Source organism: Vombatus ursinus, unplaced genomic scaffold (genome assembly GCF_900497805.2).
Source record: "Vombatus ursinus unplaced genomic scaffold, bare-nosed wombat genome assembly UNPS02014812.1, whole genome shotgun sequence".
In the NCBI taxonomy this organism is placed as follows: Eukaryota; Metazoa; Chordata; class Mammalia; order Diprotodontia; family Vombatidae; genus Vombatus; species Vombatus ursinus.
In genome coordinates this window covers 3,132,983-3,147,903 of record NW_020954590.1, presented here as the reverse complement: position 1 = coordinate 3,147,903, position 14,921 = coordinate 3,132,983, and the positions used below count along the sequence as shown (strand labels likewise).

Here is a 14,921-nt window from a genome sequence, read left to right as displayed (position 1 = left end):
TCATCTGGGCTTTGGGAGGAAAAGGTGGAGAGTCATGAACTAAACAACCTGTGTGTGTGTGTGTGTGTGTGGTGGATTCAAAATTGATGGAATGGCTAGACTCACACAGCACTGAAAAATGGACTGAAGTCAACTTTGGGGTGAAGTATCTAGTGGTGTGCCCTAGGGACGTCGTTCTTGGTTTTTGTGCTACAGGAAAACCACTGTATTCCTCAGGTAAGTCAGTTCAAACTGAATCACTTGGTGGAAATGAGGGTAGTACTGTGGAGTGTAAAGAGATCAGAATTTGAGGTTAAAAGACTTGGGATAAAATCCTAGCTCTGTCACTTAATTAGCTCTATAATAATCATTCCCTCCCCCAGTTTCTTCCTCTGTAAAATATTTTGATAACTGTAAGATATTTTAATGACCAGAATTCAACATAATTGATTTTCTTTGAAATCCTATGTGTTTAATGCATTGAAAGACTTTATTCTGAGAAGGGGTCCACAGCTTGAATAGGATGCCAAAAGGATCCATGATTAAAAAAAAAAACAAAAACAACACTTCACCCATGGACTAGATGGTCTCTAATGTCCCTTCCAGTTCTAAATCCTTTGACCTTATAATCTACTCCAAAAGCCAGACTAACACCAAGCTCCCCCAGAGATGTACTGCCAACAGCAGAAACCCAAGTAGTTAAATTGGCAATGACCGATCATTAGTCACAAAGTTCCCTAAAAGAATTAGATTCATCCTCCTACATGTCTGACCATCCAGAATGGGTCTGACGCATCATCATTATGCCCCACAATGTTGGGTCTATCCTCGGGTTCTGCCTATCCTATATTCATTGACCATTCTACTTTCTCCCCACGCCCACCCCCAAACATTATACACAGTAAATACAAAGTAAAGGCTCTTAATAAATTCTTGGTGATTTATTGGACAAAATTGAGAAGAGCCTACAAAGTAGGGCAATTTAAATGTTTCTTCTTTCATTATATTCAGTGCTCTCTTCTGCCTCCTCATTAACTCTAGAACACAAAGCACAGTTCAAGGTGTGCTCCATTTTAATCAAACCTGACAGAAGAAAAATCCTAATTTAAAGATGCATTTAGAGGAGAATTCTTAAATTTGTAAAAGGAATTCTTTTAAACAGCAAGTGGCCTCTCTCCCATACTTCCTTATCATTTGAAAAAGGATTTGATTTACAGACCACTTTTCACAGCTCTGCCACAGCAGGTTCTTGATTTCCTTTCCATCTTGCTCCCAGAACTTCATCATCCTACAAGAATACATCATCTCTGGTACTCACACCACCAGTATCCTCTGCCCCAGGGACCCATCTGAACCGAGGGTGGAGAGCTCCTCACAGAACCTCCATTTGAGGAGGGCTCCCAGACTAGCCCTCTCTTCATTTCCCACCTGCCTGCACTGCTTTGGACTTTACCATCCATGCTCTTCCTTCCCTCACCTTTCCTTCCTTCCCCCAAATTTTTCCAACTTCCTTTGATGTGTTCTTTTTCCCCATTAGATTGCAAGCTACTTGAGAGCAGGGTCTATTTTGCTTGTCTGTTTTTTTAAATATTTCTTTGTATCCTCAGCACTTAGAAAACTGCCTGGCACTTAATAAATATTTATCGACCGACAGACAGTAACTTGCTCAGAGGAGGCACTTAATGAATATTGTTAAATTCAATTTTAAGGAACACTGCTATTGCATAACATTAAGATACAGAAATACCAGGCATACAAAAGGGATACTTTAAAAAGTTTACAATCCGGTAAAGAAAGGCAAAAAAGGTAGATGAGGCAATTCTAGAACAATTCCAAAACATATCAACATTCAATACACAATTAATATAAAAGCGGCTCCTATGAATTAACTACTAGTGCCATTCCCCCACCCCACTGTGTTTACTTAGTATTTACTTATATGTGTACATGGTTCCCCCACTTAATGAATATAAGTTTTCTGAAGGCAGGAACTATTTGTTTTTTTTTTGTCCATCTATATCTTCAGCACCTAGCACAGTGCTTGGGAAATGGTAGAGAGTAAATGCTTAGTGAATGATTGATTGGTTGAAGCTAGAAGAACCCTATCATTTTACAGATGAGAAGAGTGGCAGAGGTGAAAGGACAAGTAACAGCCTGAATTTGAACAGGAAACCTTAACTCCAAATCCAGTTTCCTTTCCAGTATTCCGTATTGCTCAACAGGTAAGTTCCATGGACACAGAATACAGGAATAAATAATTAGAGCAGAAGGTGAGAGGAAAGAGGGGCAGTGAAGGGACTGAAGCCCAAATTCTTCACTGCCTTAGACCTAGAGTGCTAAACATTAAACTCAAAATTTTATTTAAAGGATTTTTAATACATTCATGTACTATTAACAAATGCTGGGAAAGAGGATATACTTTTTCATTAGAAACAATTACCCTACTAGATTCTTTTTAAAATGCAAAACCAAAATAACAAAAACAAAAACACCAACAAGAAAATGGGTCTAGCTACTAGGTCAGAACAATCTTGAATTCATTTTGTCCACTACAAGCTGTATTTCCAATCCAGACAGTCTCCAGCTTGTGTCACTGTATAGTGATGCCTATCTGTCAGCTGACAGACTCCAAAGAGAGAAAAGTAGCCTCTGAAATGAAATGGTAATTGCAGTGGGTGGAGGGAGGGAACAAGAATCAAGATAGTAAGGTCTGGTAGCGCTGAACAACAATGGGAAAGGAAAAAAAAAAACCTGTATTATCCAGTTCTAACTAACTCACAAAACAAGTCAGAGAACAGTGCCAAGGACAGTAGGCTATTGCAAAGAGCCAGCATCAAAAAAGATAAAAGGGGAATGTAAATAGCATATGCCATTAAAATTCAAAAATCACGATTATTGGAGTTAACAGGGTTCTTTGATTCTAGCTAGCTCAGAATTTAAGTCAGAAAAATATCTAATTAACAATTAGCAAATTTCCAATTTTGCATAGTGTACAAAGTTCTAAAAATTGAAAAGTTTTATTCTTAAAGAAGAGCAAAAAGAATGATAGATGCTTAAAGAACAGTAAAAATGATGATAAAGATGATCAAAGATGACAAATAAGAATTCAATTAGGGTCAAATCAATAAGCATTAATTTATTAAGTGCCAAGTATGTGCTAAGCATTAGTAATTCAAAGAAAGGCAAAAAGAATGCAGTCTTTGCTTTCAAGGAGCTCACAGTCTAATGGGAGAGACAACAGGCACACAACTACTTACAAACAAGATAAATTGGAGATAAATTGGAAATGATCAAAGGAGAGACTGGACTAGCCATTAGTGTGGCAAACAAGTTTTTCAGATATAAGATCGATTAGTAATACAATGTGAAGAACTACTTCAAAAGAGGAAGAAAAGGGTTGTTGTTCGATTGTGTCCAATTCTTTGTGACCCCATGGACTATAATTATCCAAGGGGTTTTCTTGGCAAAGATACTGAAGTAGTTTGCCATTTCCTTCTCCATTGGATTCTTTTGTCAGGCAACCAGAGGTTAAGTGACTTGCCCAGGGTCACAAAGCTAGGAAGTATCTGAGGGTGGATTTGAACTCAGGTCTTCCTGACTCTCAGTCCACTACTCTTCCACTAAGCTACAAGCAGCTTCTGAAAAGAAGGGTATCTTTGTCAAAGAAACAGTAGAGTACAAGAGCTAAAGTACTGATTTGGAGTCAAGAAGAAGTGAATTAGAATTTCAGTCCTGACACTATGTGACCATGTACAGATCTCTTAAATCCCCCAACCATCCCTTTCCTCAAGTGTAAAATAATGACACTATACGTAAAATACCTCATTGCAAGAGGCTGTGTCATAATGGATACAGTGCTGGCCTTGAAATCAGGAAGAAATGAATTCAAATCCTGCCTCTGACACATACTGGCTGTGGCACCCTGAGCCTGGCATTTAACCTTCAAGTCCTCTGGGCAACTCTTTGAGACCTTAAGTTGCAGAGAGGGTGTCAACCTTCATCAGTACAGGGAATGTCTTCACTTGGGAGTTCTCCAAATCAGAGTAACCACAGGTCTAGTACTTATCCTTAGTAACACATGGGGTAAAGACAAAATGAGATTCCATTCCACAGATAAATTAGGCACCTACCAGGAACAAGACTTGTTCCAGATGCTGAGAATCCAGAGACAGTCTATGCTCCAAAGAGGCATGCACTCTAAAGAAAAACAAGTATGTGATTAAGTCATTAAAATATATGTACAACTATAAAGTAAATGCATATATGAACATATGCAAAGTGAAATAGGTAGAACAGGGAAAAAAGATACATTTAAACAACATCAGTGTAAAGGAAAAGAACAGTCAACTGAAACCAAACACCGAAATGCTGAGTAAGACAGCTGGTGGTACAGTGGATAGAGAGCAAGGCATGGAGTAATGACGAACAGAGTTCAAATCTACCTCCCCATACTTCCTTGCTATGTAACCCTGGGCAAGTCACTTACGCAATGTTTGCTTCAATTTCCTCAACTGTCAAATAGCAATAACAATAGCACCTACATTATGGTGTTGTTGTCAAATTAAATGAGATAATATTTGTAAATAATTTAACACAATACATCATGTGCTTAATAAATGTTTATTTCTTTCCTTACCTGTTACCCCCTCCCCACCCCATCCTGTGTAATTTTAATGACCAAATTTGACATCAGAGAGGTGGGGAAAACAAACCCTCCCTTTCTTCATTACAGAGGCAGAGGTCTACAGTTGTGGAATATTCTATGTAACACAAGAAACTGTTGATGTTTTGGTTGGTTTTGCTAAATTACTTCTCCATCCCCTCCTCTTTTTCAAATCCTGTTACCAGAACCAACTCACTTATTAGGCTATTTTACCTGTGTGAGCTTTGGGCCACTCATTAAACTTCTCCAGATCTGTTTCTTCATCAATAAAACAAGGGGATTGGACAATCTGATGTCCCTTCTCATTTCAGATCTATGATCCCATGAGAAATAGGAGAGAGGCAGGGGAATAAGAAAATACTAAGAAATAAATGTGATTTAACAAAAAAAATGCATTCATAAAATTGTTTAGATTTATAATAATAATAATGATAGCAAACATTTATATAGCATATTGAGGTTTGCAAAGTGCTTTTACATGCCATCCCATGTGATCTTCCCAACAGTGATGTAAGGTTTTATTGTTGTTATCCACATTTTACAAAATGAGAGTGGTTAAGTGACTTATAAATACAAAAAAAAAAAAAATTAGGGATGATAGGAGGTGAGAGAGAGGCTTATGTAGGGAAAGGTAGCACTCCAGCTGAGCCCTGAAGGAAGCCAGGGATTCCAAGAGGTGGAGAGAGGAGGGGATGAATTCCAGGCATGGGGAAGGGCCAATGCAAAGTCATAGAAATGGGACACTGAATGGATCTAGGCAATAGTAAGATGCCCAGTTTTACTGGAATGTAGAATATGAGAAGGGGAGAATGAAAGTCTAGAAGGATAGGCTGGAGCCAAAACTGTGAAGGGCTATCTCTCACCTCCCACATCTAATCTGTTGCCAGGGCCTGTCAATTTCACCTTTGCAGTATCTCTTGAACATGCCTCCTTCCCTCTTCCACCACTCCAGTGCAGGCCCTTACCATCTAATACCTGGATTACTGCAATAGCCTGCTAGTTAGGTCTGCTTGCTTCAGGTCTCTCTCCACTCCAATCCATACTCCACTCAGACACTAAAGTGATTTTCCTAAATTGCAGGTCCAATCACATCCCCTTCCTACTCAACAAACTCTAGGGGCTTTGTATTGCCTCCAGGATCAAACACAAAATCCTCTGTTTGGCATCCAAGTCTTTCATAACTTAGCCCCCCTCCAACCTTTCCAATCTTCTTACACCTTATTCTCCATCACATACTCTTTGATCCAGAGACATTAATCTCCCTGCTGTTCCATAAACAAGACACTCCATTTCTTGGCTCTGGCTATTTTCTTTGCCTGTTCCCCATGCCCAGGATCTTCTCCCTCCTTATCCCTACCTGGCTTCCTTTAAGTTCCAACTAAAATCACATCTACAATAAGCCTTTCCCAACCTCTCTTATTTCTAGTGCTTCCCTCTATTAATCATTTCCTATTTATCCCATACATACCTTGTTTGTATGTTTTTGTTTTCTTGTGGCCTCCTCCATTAAACCATGAGCCCCTTGAGAATATGGACTGTCTCTTGTCTCTTTTTGTATTCTCAGTGTTCAGCACAATGCCTGGCACCTAGTAGGTGCTTAATAAATGTTTATGGACTCACTATAGGCAGTCTGGATTTTTTTTTTCCTGGAGGCAATTAGGAGTCACTGAAGCTTCTAAGGAAAGGAGTGATGGGATCAAATCTGTGCTGTAAGAATATCAATACAGCAACTGTAAAGAGGAAACAATGGAAAGGGGGAGAGATTTAAAGCAGATAGACAATTAAAAGGCTATTTCATTAATCGAGGAGGTGATGAGGGCCTGAATTAGGGTGGTGGCCATATAAGCAGAGAGAAGATTGAGGTAGAATTAATAAAAGTTGGCAAATAATGAGACTAAATGACCGATTAGATAAACGAGATGAGGGAGAGTGAAATATGCAGGATGACTACAAGATCGCAAACCTTAGTGTCTGGAGGGATGATGATGTCAGTGGCAGAAACAGGGAAGCCAGGGACAAGGATAGTTTTCAGAAGCCAGAAAATGAGTTATCTTTTGGAAAGGCTGAATTTGGGATGCCTATGGACCATGCAGTTGGACATACGGTATTAGCAGTTGTGATCAGGGCTGAATGAGTGGATTGAGAGTCATCTGCATAGAGATAATTTTGCCAGGGGAACTGATGAGGGCATAGACATAAAAGAGTCTAGGACAAAGCCCTGAATCCACCAAAGGAAACTAAGAAGGAATGGAGATGTAGGAGAGAGTAGAGGCATAAAAACCTAGGATCGAGGGAGGAGTGTCCAGGAAGAGGGGCTGCTCAACATCGGAGCAGCAGAGTGGTCAAGAAGGGTAAGGGCTAGGAAAAGGACACTGGATTTGACAAATAAGAGATTCTATGATCTTATCTATACAACTAAAAGGCACTTTAGAGATTGAGTACAATTATCTCATTCTACAGTGGAGAAAACAGAGGTTCAGAGTGTTTAATTGACTTGCCTAGGGCCACACAGTTAAGCCTAAGAGGCAAAATTCAACTCATGTCTTCGAGAGACTCCAACTCCAGGGCTCTAGTTATTATACCCCATGGGCTCAGTTGACCTTTGAGGGCTCAGTGATTGGGCCAAAAGCCAGACTGGAGGGGGTTGTGGGGAAGTATGGACAACGAGTGAAAGAGAGAATACAAGCTGATAGTTTGAGGAAATGGCTCAAGTGAAGGTTTTGAAGGATGAGGGAGACCTGGGTATGTTTATAAAGAGCAAGAAAAAGCCAGTGGAAGATAAAGAAAGATGGAAGGTTTGAAAGAGAGAGGATGATCGAAAGGGCAAGCTCCCAGAAGAGAGAGTAGGGAATGTATCAAGGGCACAAGTTCAGGAGCTGTCCTTGACAAGGAGAAGAAAGATGTCCTCCTCTGAGACTGGAACAAAGGAAGAGAGAATGAAAGATAACAAATGGGGAGCAGAGGGAAGAATCTATGTAAAGTGCTTTGCACACTATAAAGACCTATATGTTTATTTTTATTATTTAAAAACCTGCAGATTTAAAGGATTGTTCAGGGGTGGAGAGAGATACAGGGGGAAATCTAGATGACATAAAAACAAAAAGATAAATATTTATTAAGAAAAACACATCTACCATATGTACCTATTTAGTAAAAAACGTCTATCAAAAAAATACAAAAATTCTTAGCTTCCTTCAAGACTCAATTCAGGTGCTACCTCTTAAGAGAAGTGTTTCTTGGGTTATTACTGCTCTCTTCCTCCTTATTTATTTATCTGTATATTTACTGCATTCTCCCAAAAGAACATAATCTCCTTGAGGGCAGGGTCTATTTAAAGGCAAGTAAGTGGCATGGCAGAGAGAGCACTCAGCCTGAAATCAGGAAGACCTTAGTTCAAATTTAGCCTCAGACACTTACTAATTATGTGACCCTGGGCAAGTCACTCAACCTCTGCTTGCCTCAGTTTCCTTGTGGGGATAATAATAGCACCTACCTCCTAGTGTTGTGAGGATCAAATGAGATATTTCTAAAGTGCTTAGCACAGCGCCTGGAACATAGAAGGTGTTACACACATGCTAGCTATTGTCATTATTATTGCTATTATTAATGTTATTATTATTAGTGTCTTTCTAACCTCACAGTGTAGCACAGTATCTTACAAGGTTATGCTCACTGACAAATATTTTCCCCAAAGTTTAAAAATGAACGTCAGTAAACATCCCATAAAACATACCAAAATTTTAGTTAACAGGTCTGGACTAAGCTCTGCAAAAGGGGAAGGTGGATTTCTTTTTTTCTAAAGAAAAGTGTTATTAAATTTAAAAATAACTATGACAATCCAGATAACTAACTGTATATTACAGGAACTCATTGTTTAAGACTTTCAAAAGAAGAAATTCAAATACTTAAGAGGGCTTAAAGGACTATTAAATCATACACAATGACTACATGTTAAAATAAACTCTTGCTTAAAGTGCTCTGTCGCTCCTTTGTCGCTTTGAATTAATATTGAAAGCAAATAAACCAAAAAGAGAGTTCAAATCAAAGATCACTCTAGGATATCACTAAAAACAATTGTAGATTGGATACAGTGTACTGCTACCTGAACTCCCTGAATTTATTCCCGGTGCTGCAATTCAGGAATGCCAGGGCATGATATGAATCTTTGTTTGATTTCTAGAACAAACCATGAACTAAAAGCAAACATAAGGAAAAAAAAGGCAAATAGCCAAAGCCTACAGCCTGATTTCTGTAGACTTCATACTTATTCTCAAGGCCCAGTGTTACTTGCAGCTTTCCTTACAAAACACATAAATACAAATAATCACTCTCAAAATTCCTTGTGCTATTCAGTTTAAAGAGATCCACATGTTTAAACTACAATTATCTTTTATGGTTCATTTTTTTACATAAAAAATGAACCATGAAATTAAAACTCACATTGAATTGCAAATTCTGCCACTTATGAACCTTAACTTTTAGTTTGGCTACAATAAAATTAACACCTGTGATTTTTCTGTACACTCCTAAAAATGAACACTTTTTGCTTTAGGCAATCATAAATAGGCCACATAGATTTTTCCATGACTTACTGCATACCTAATTTTCATTTAATTAATCTCATCCTTGGTTAACAGCATTGTACAATAGATAAAACCACAGTTTTAATGGAACTCTCTTAAAATTACTAATCATATAACGTACGGATATAGGTGAATTGAATAAGGTAGGTGGATTGTATTTATGTTAAAACTATCAACTGCCTAGAAGCTCATGTCTATAGCAGTAAAGGGCAATTAACAAATTTATAAATCAATATTTGATTTAGGTGTCTACTATAAGAGATAATAACTTGCCAGGTTAAATAAAACTTTAGGTCAATTATAAACAGAAGTATGTGAAAATTATTAAATCACATTATCTTTTGTACAATGCAAACATAATTGTGGAAATTCAAACATTATTTTTGAGGTAGCTAGGTGGTTCAGTGAGTAGAAAGCCTTGAAAAGAAGATATGAGTTCAAATCTAGTCTGTACACTTAACTAGCTGTGTCACCCTGGACAAGTCACTTAACCTCTGTCCACTTCAGTTTCCTCATTTGTAGATGGGGATGATAACAGAATTGTCCTTATAGAGTTGCTGTGAGGATCAAATGAGATTACATTTGTAAAGCACTTAATTTTTTTTTTTATTCTGAACTTAACAAACACCAAATAAAATGAAGATCTCCATAGATATAGAACAAAAAGGGGGCTGGTTTTACATGAAATTTTAAATTTCTATTATAAAGCTAGATTTTCTGTTAAAATATGATAAATTGAACACGTAATAGTTGTATAATTCAAAGCTGCCCTGCTTTTCTGATACTATTGATAGCCTTACTTCTCCTCTCTCTCTTTTTTCTGCTTTAAATTTTTTTTTCAATCTGCAAAGAATCCACATTTTCTCCCTCATATCTTTCCCCCCCTAAATAAGAAGGGGGGAGGGAACAAGCACTTATTAAATACATACTATGTGTCAGACACTGTGCTAAGCACTCTACAAATGTTTCATTTGGTTTTCACAATAACCCTTCGAGAGGGGCGCTATTACTATTCTCCATTTTACAGGCTGAGGAAACTAAGGCAGATAGAGGTTAAATGACTTGCCCATAGTTATACAGATATTAAGTGTCAGAAGCTGTATTTGGACTCAAGTCTTCCAGACTCTATGGCCAGCACTCTATCCACTAAAATACCCAGCTACTTCTAGAGCATTGGATAGAGCATTGCACCTCAAGTAAGTATTGAAAGAAACGAAAGAAAAACAAAACAAAACAAAACAAAACAAAACAACCCCCGTTATAAACATGATAGTCAAGCAAAACAACGTCTGCATTGGCCATGACCATAAAAGTTTCTCTTGCCTCACTACCAGAAGATGGGTAGTATGTTTCATCATTAGTCCTTTGTCATCACGCTGTTAGAGTTCCTAAATCTTTCAAAGTTGGCTTTACAATATTGTTGTCATCAATAAATCTTTCCCCTGGTTCCACTTTGCACTGGTTCATACGAGTCTTCTTAGGTTTCTCTGAAACCTTTACCTTCATCATTTTTTACCGCACAACATCACCATCATATACCAAACTTACTCAGCAATTCCCCAATTGATTGGTATCCCTTCAGTTTATAATTCTTCAGTTTGCCAAAAAAAAATAAAGATTTTTGTACATTCTTGGCTAGAATTTGTTTTGTTTAGGACTAATCCCTCCCTTAATTTACCTTTGCTCTAATTCCCCTTTCTTCCTTTACCCTTTCCCTACATCCCTATTGAATGAAGTGTTTCTGTACTTCATGCATGTGTATTCTTTCTGCCTTTGACCAATTCAGATAAGTGAGTTTCAAATGTCAATTGTTTCCCCCTCCCAACTTCTTTCTCCTTGTTGACATAAACTTCTACATGTGCAACCCAATTATGAGATATAATTTTCCTTAACCTTCTCTCTTCTCCCTCTCCCAATGTATTCCTTGTTCCTTCCCTTCCCATTCTTATTTTAAAATCATCAAGACATGTCAGTCTAGGTCCTCATTAAACTTCTTCTATGACCCTGATGATGAATAGATGATAGGAGCTTCCAAGTGGACTAAGCCAGGATAAAGCCTGATTTCTGACCTCTTGGTCTGGGCTCTGCAATTTCCTGACCTGGGTTTGATTTGAGCAACAGGCACATGTTTTCCCAGTTTACGGTTTCAATAGACTATACTGCTGGATTCAGCCACTATCAGCCCAGTAAAAAACATTGCTGTTTCAGAGAGACAGAACTCCAGGCTTCCCTTTGGTCTAGGATTCTCACACTGGTTATTCCTCTTCAAGCCTCTGACTGGGCAAACAGCTTGAATGAGAGTCATTAAGCCACATAGCTACTGCTTGATTCTGAACTTACTCCTTGCTTAGTACACTGCCTAAAACCCACAATCACTCCTCATTCCGGAACCTTGCTCTTTAGCATAGGTCCTCTTGCAGTTCACCCTGGATTTGTGACCTGAACCTGGGTGGTGAGAGACGGAGATGCCAGTTGCTTGGCTGTGACTCCTTGTAAAGCACTTTGTAAACCTTAAAGCACTATGTCAATGCTAGCTATTATTTCTGGCAGGCACTAATAATGTCATTGAAGGTGGAGAAAAACATTTCAAAGAAATTATCAGAACTGACAATGGAGCTAATTTGACAAGCCTAATGTTTTAAAGGCACTTGAATAAATATGCAGAGATAAAAACCTCAGCATTTATAACTTCAAGCTAATACATTTCTCCACTGTATATACTTATACAGATTTCAAGATAGATTTTCATTTGACCTAGTATCTAGACAGCTTACAATATTTCTTGGGACTCATCATATGATTTCATTGGTAGAACGAACTTCAATGAGAAAATGGCACTAGCAAAAACCCAGCCATGGCTGGTTCTCTACCTATTACATCCCACTGCCTCTCATATGTCTAGAACACATGTTTGTTTACATTTATTACAAATTATATATCTTATAAACCATATTTATATTAGCAAGATATACATTATTACATTATTAGAGACTCCAGGATTACTGCTTACTGACAGAGTAAATATATCAATCAAAAAGCATTTATTAAATGCCTACTATGTGTGCTAGATACTGTATTAGATGCTGGGGACAGAAATATAAAAACTACAACAGTATCTAACCTCAAGGATCTTATATTCTATCTGGGGAGATATGTACCTATTGAAGTATAGGTATACACGTTTATATGCAGAATAAATACATGGTAGTTAGGGAGTGACAGTAATGAAAGAAGAATCATTAAGAACCTCATTGATGATTATACTGTAGAAGTTTCTTATTCTTCTAACATTTCAGATGAGAACTACATCAACAAGGAGTTTTATTCCTGATGAGTAAGTACTAAACAGTTATGTCCCCTCACAGAATACTGATTTTTTTTTTTTGGCTAGGCAATGCGGTGAAGTGACTTGCCCAGGGTCACACAGATAGTAAGTGTTATGTGTCTGAGACCAGATTTGAACTCAGGTCCTCCTGAATCCAGGGCCAGTGCTCTATCTACCAGTGAGCCACCTCGCTGTCCCAGAATATTGATTTTTTGAGATGAACAAGTAATTAATGCATTTCATTTTCATCAGACTATATATTTGTCATGGGTTGTCATTTTTCTGATAAGAAATGTAAACCTATCATAGCAGTCGATGAAACTAAAGAAACACACAGGCCTTTTTGAAGAGGCAAATATAGGTGAGAAGGTGGCAAAGGACAACTTTCAATCCCTACATATTTTTCCAAACCTAAAAGCAAAAAGGTAAAAAACAAATAAAGAGAAAAATTCCAGTATATGGAGACATAAATCTGGCCAGTGCTGTTGAAAGTTGAGGAAAAAAACTCAAACTGGATGCCCCAAACAGTTTGCACTTTAGTGACAGGAAGTAGAAGGGTGGTGATTGCTTTGACAGAAATATGGAAGTTTGGAAGAAGGAAGAATTTAGAGATAAAGATAACAAGTTTAGTTTTGGAAGTGTCTAATTTGAGATGTCTGTAGGACACCTAGTTTGAAGTACACAATAAGCAACTGGTGAACTCTTAGTCAAGTGCCGATTGTGATATAAGACAGGGGTTTGTAACCATTTTTGTGTGACAGACACCTTTGACAGTCTGGGGAAACTGGACCACTTCTAAATTTTTAAATACATAGAATACTAATAATACAGGACTACAAAAGAAACCAAATCTACTGAAAGGCTATGACTTCATCCTATTCATTGCACTTTGTACTATACCACTCTTCTTTTGAAGAATCAACATCTGGTTACAGGACCAGCCCCATGCCCTGCCAAAGAAGCAGTAGCAATGACAGGAAAACTTCTCTATCAACAATAATACTTTGTAAATAAATACACCAGCTGACTACCACTCTCTCAGGGGCAGCTATGGCCCTCCCAGGAAGAACTGATTTATGTTGAGACACGATGGTTGTCTGAGTTATGCTTCATGTGGAGTCTAATGAATAAAGGTTATTTTTGGAGTGTGATCATCATCATTAAATGCATGAATTTCATTTTTTAAATGTTAATTTAGTATCTAAGAACAAAAAAAGGTGGGAAACAATACTATCAGTTTCCATGTAGAATCCATCATAGATTCCACAAAATATTAAGGTTAAAAAGGATCTTAGAGATCAATTTTTATACCCAGTGGCACAATGAAAAGACCTTGTCTAACCTCCTAATTTCATAAACATCAATAAACTACATAGATATACGTACATATATCTGTGTGTGTACATATAAACACATATATACATATACACACACACATATAACCGACAAGGAGGGAGCTCAGAAAAAAAGAACTAATATAAGAGGCAAACAATTCTAATTTTTATTTCTCTTATTTCTGAGGTAAACACTGTTCATGGGGAAAAGTCTGTCCTATAAGCAAAAGTGTGACATAGAATCTTAGATTCTTAGAGTTGTACAGGAACTTGGAAAGTCATCTAGTTCAACTTTTACCTCAATAAATAATAAAAACCCAAAACCTTGATAAAAGCAAACCAGCTTTTGTTTGAGATCTGTAAGAATGAAAACCTTTCCTAATATAAATGGGAGAGGGGAGGGAGATACTGATTTGCTTTACAAGGAAATAAAAAAATGTCAGCCAAACACTAAGCTGCACCAAATAGGTAATCTTCCACCTCAAACAGGAATTTGTTTTTAGGATAATTTCCTTGGAGGGCCCCAAACACTTACCATCTTAACTTTCTTTCTATAGCCTCTTCAGTGTCATTGAGCCCAACTGTGAAACAAAATTGACAAACCATGGCAGAATACTAATACTATAGATCTCAATATCAATGCATCATACTGGGATACAGTTGGGTAACAGGGCAAGGAATCAAAATAGATGTAAAATAAATTCCTGTGGCACAATTTAAAAACCTTTATTGTGTGTGTTCTTCAGTATAAAGAAAAAAAGCATTCATGATATTCAGTTCAGTATACCTAGCTCTCAAGGTCTTCACTTCAAATTCCACATGTCCAAAATATTCCAAAAAGGAGCTCACAGGACCAGATTTAGAGATGGAAAGATCATCTAGTCCAAGCCCTTCACTTATGACCTGAAAGATCCAGAGAGATTAGGTTACTTGCCCAGGGTCACACAGGTAGCAAAGTTGCAGAGTTGGAGGGCCAATGTGAAATGTCATATCTAGGAAGCTTAAATCAGAGAGGCTCACCCTAACTCAGTGACCAG

At 37.7% G+C, this 14,921-nt stretch overlaps 1 protein-coding gene across 3 annotated transcripts in view; it reads right to left on the bottom strand.

Moving 5' to 3' along the window:
- LOC114054125 (protein FAM110B) overlaps positions 1-14,921 on the bottom strand; it is a 192,827-nt gene that overhangs the window by 140,124 nt on the left and 37,782 nt on the right. The window contains exon 1 of one of the 3 annotated variants that reach the window (XM_027877265.1): positions 4,110-4,165. The exons of the other annotated variants lie outside the window; for them this stretch is intronic. The gene's annotated coding sequence lies outside the window, so the exon portion shown is untranslated. Of the gene's footprint in view, positions 1-4,109; positions 4,166-14,921 lie in introns of those variants that run through there. 3 annotated transcript variants of the gene reach the window in all.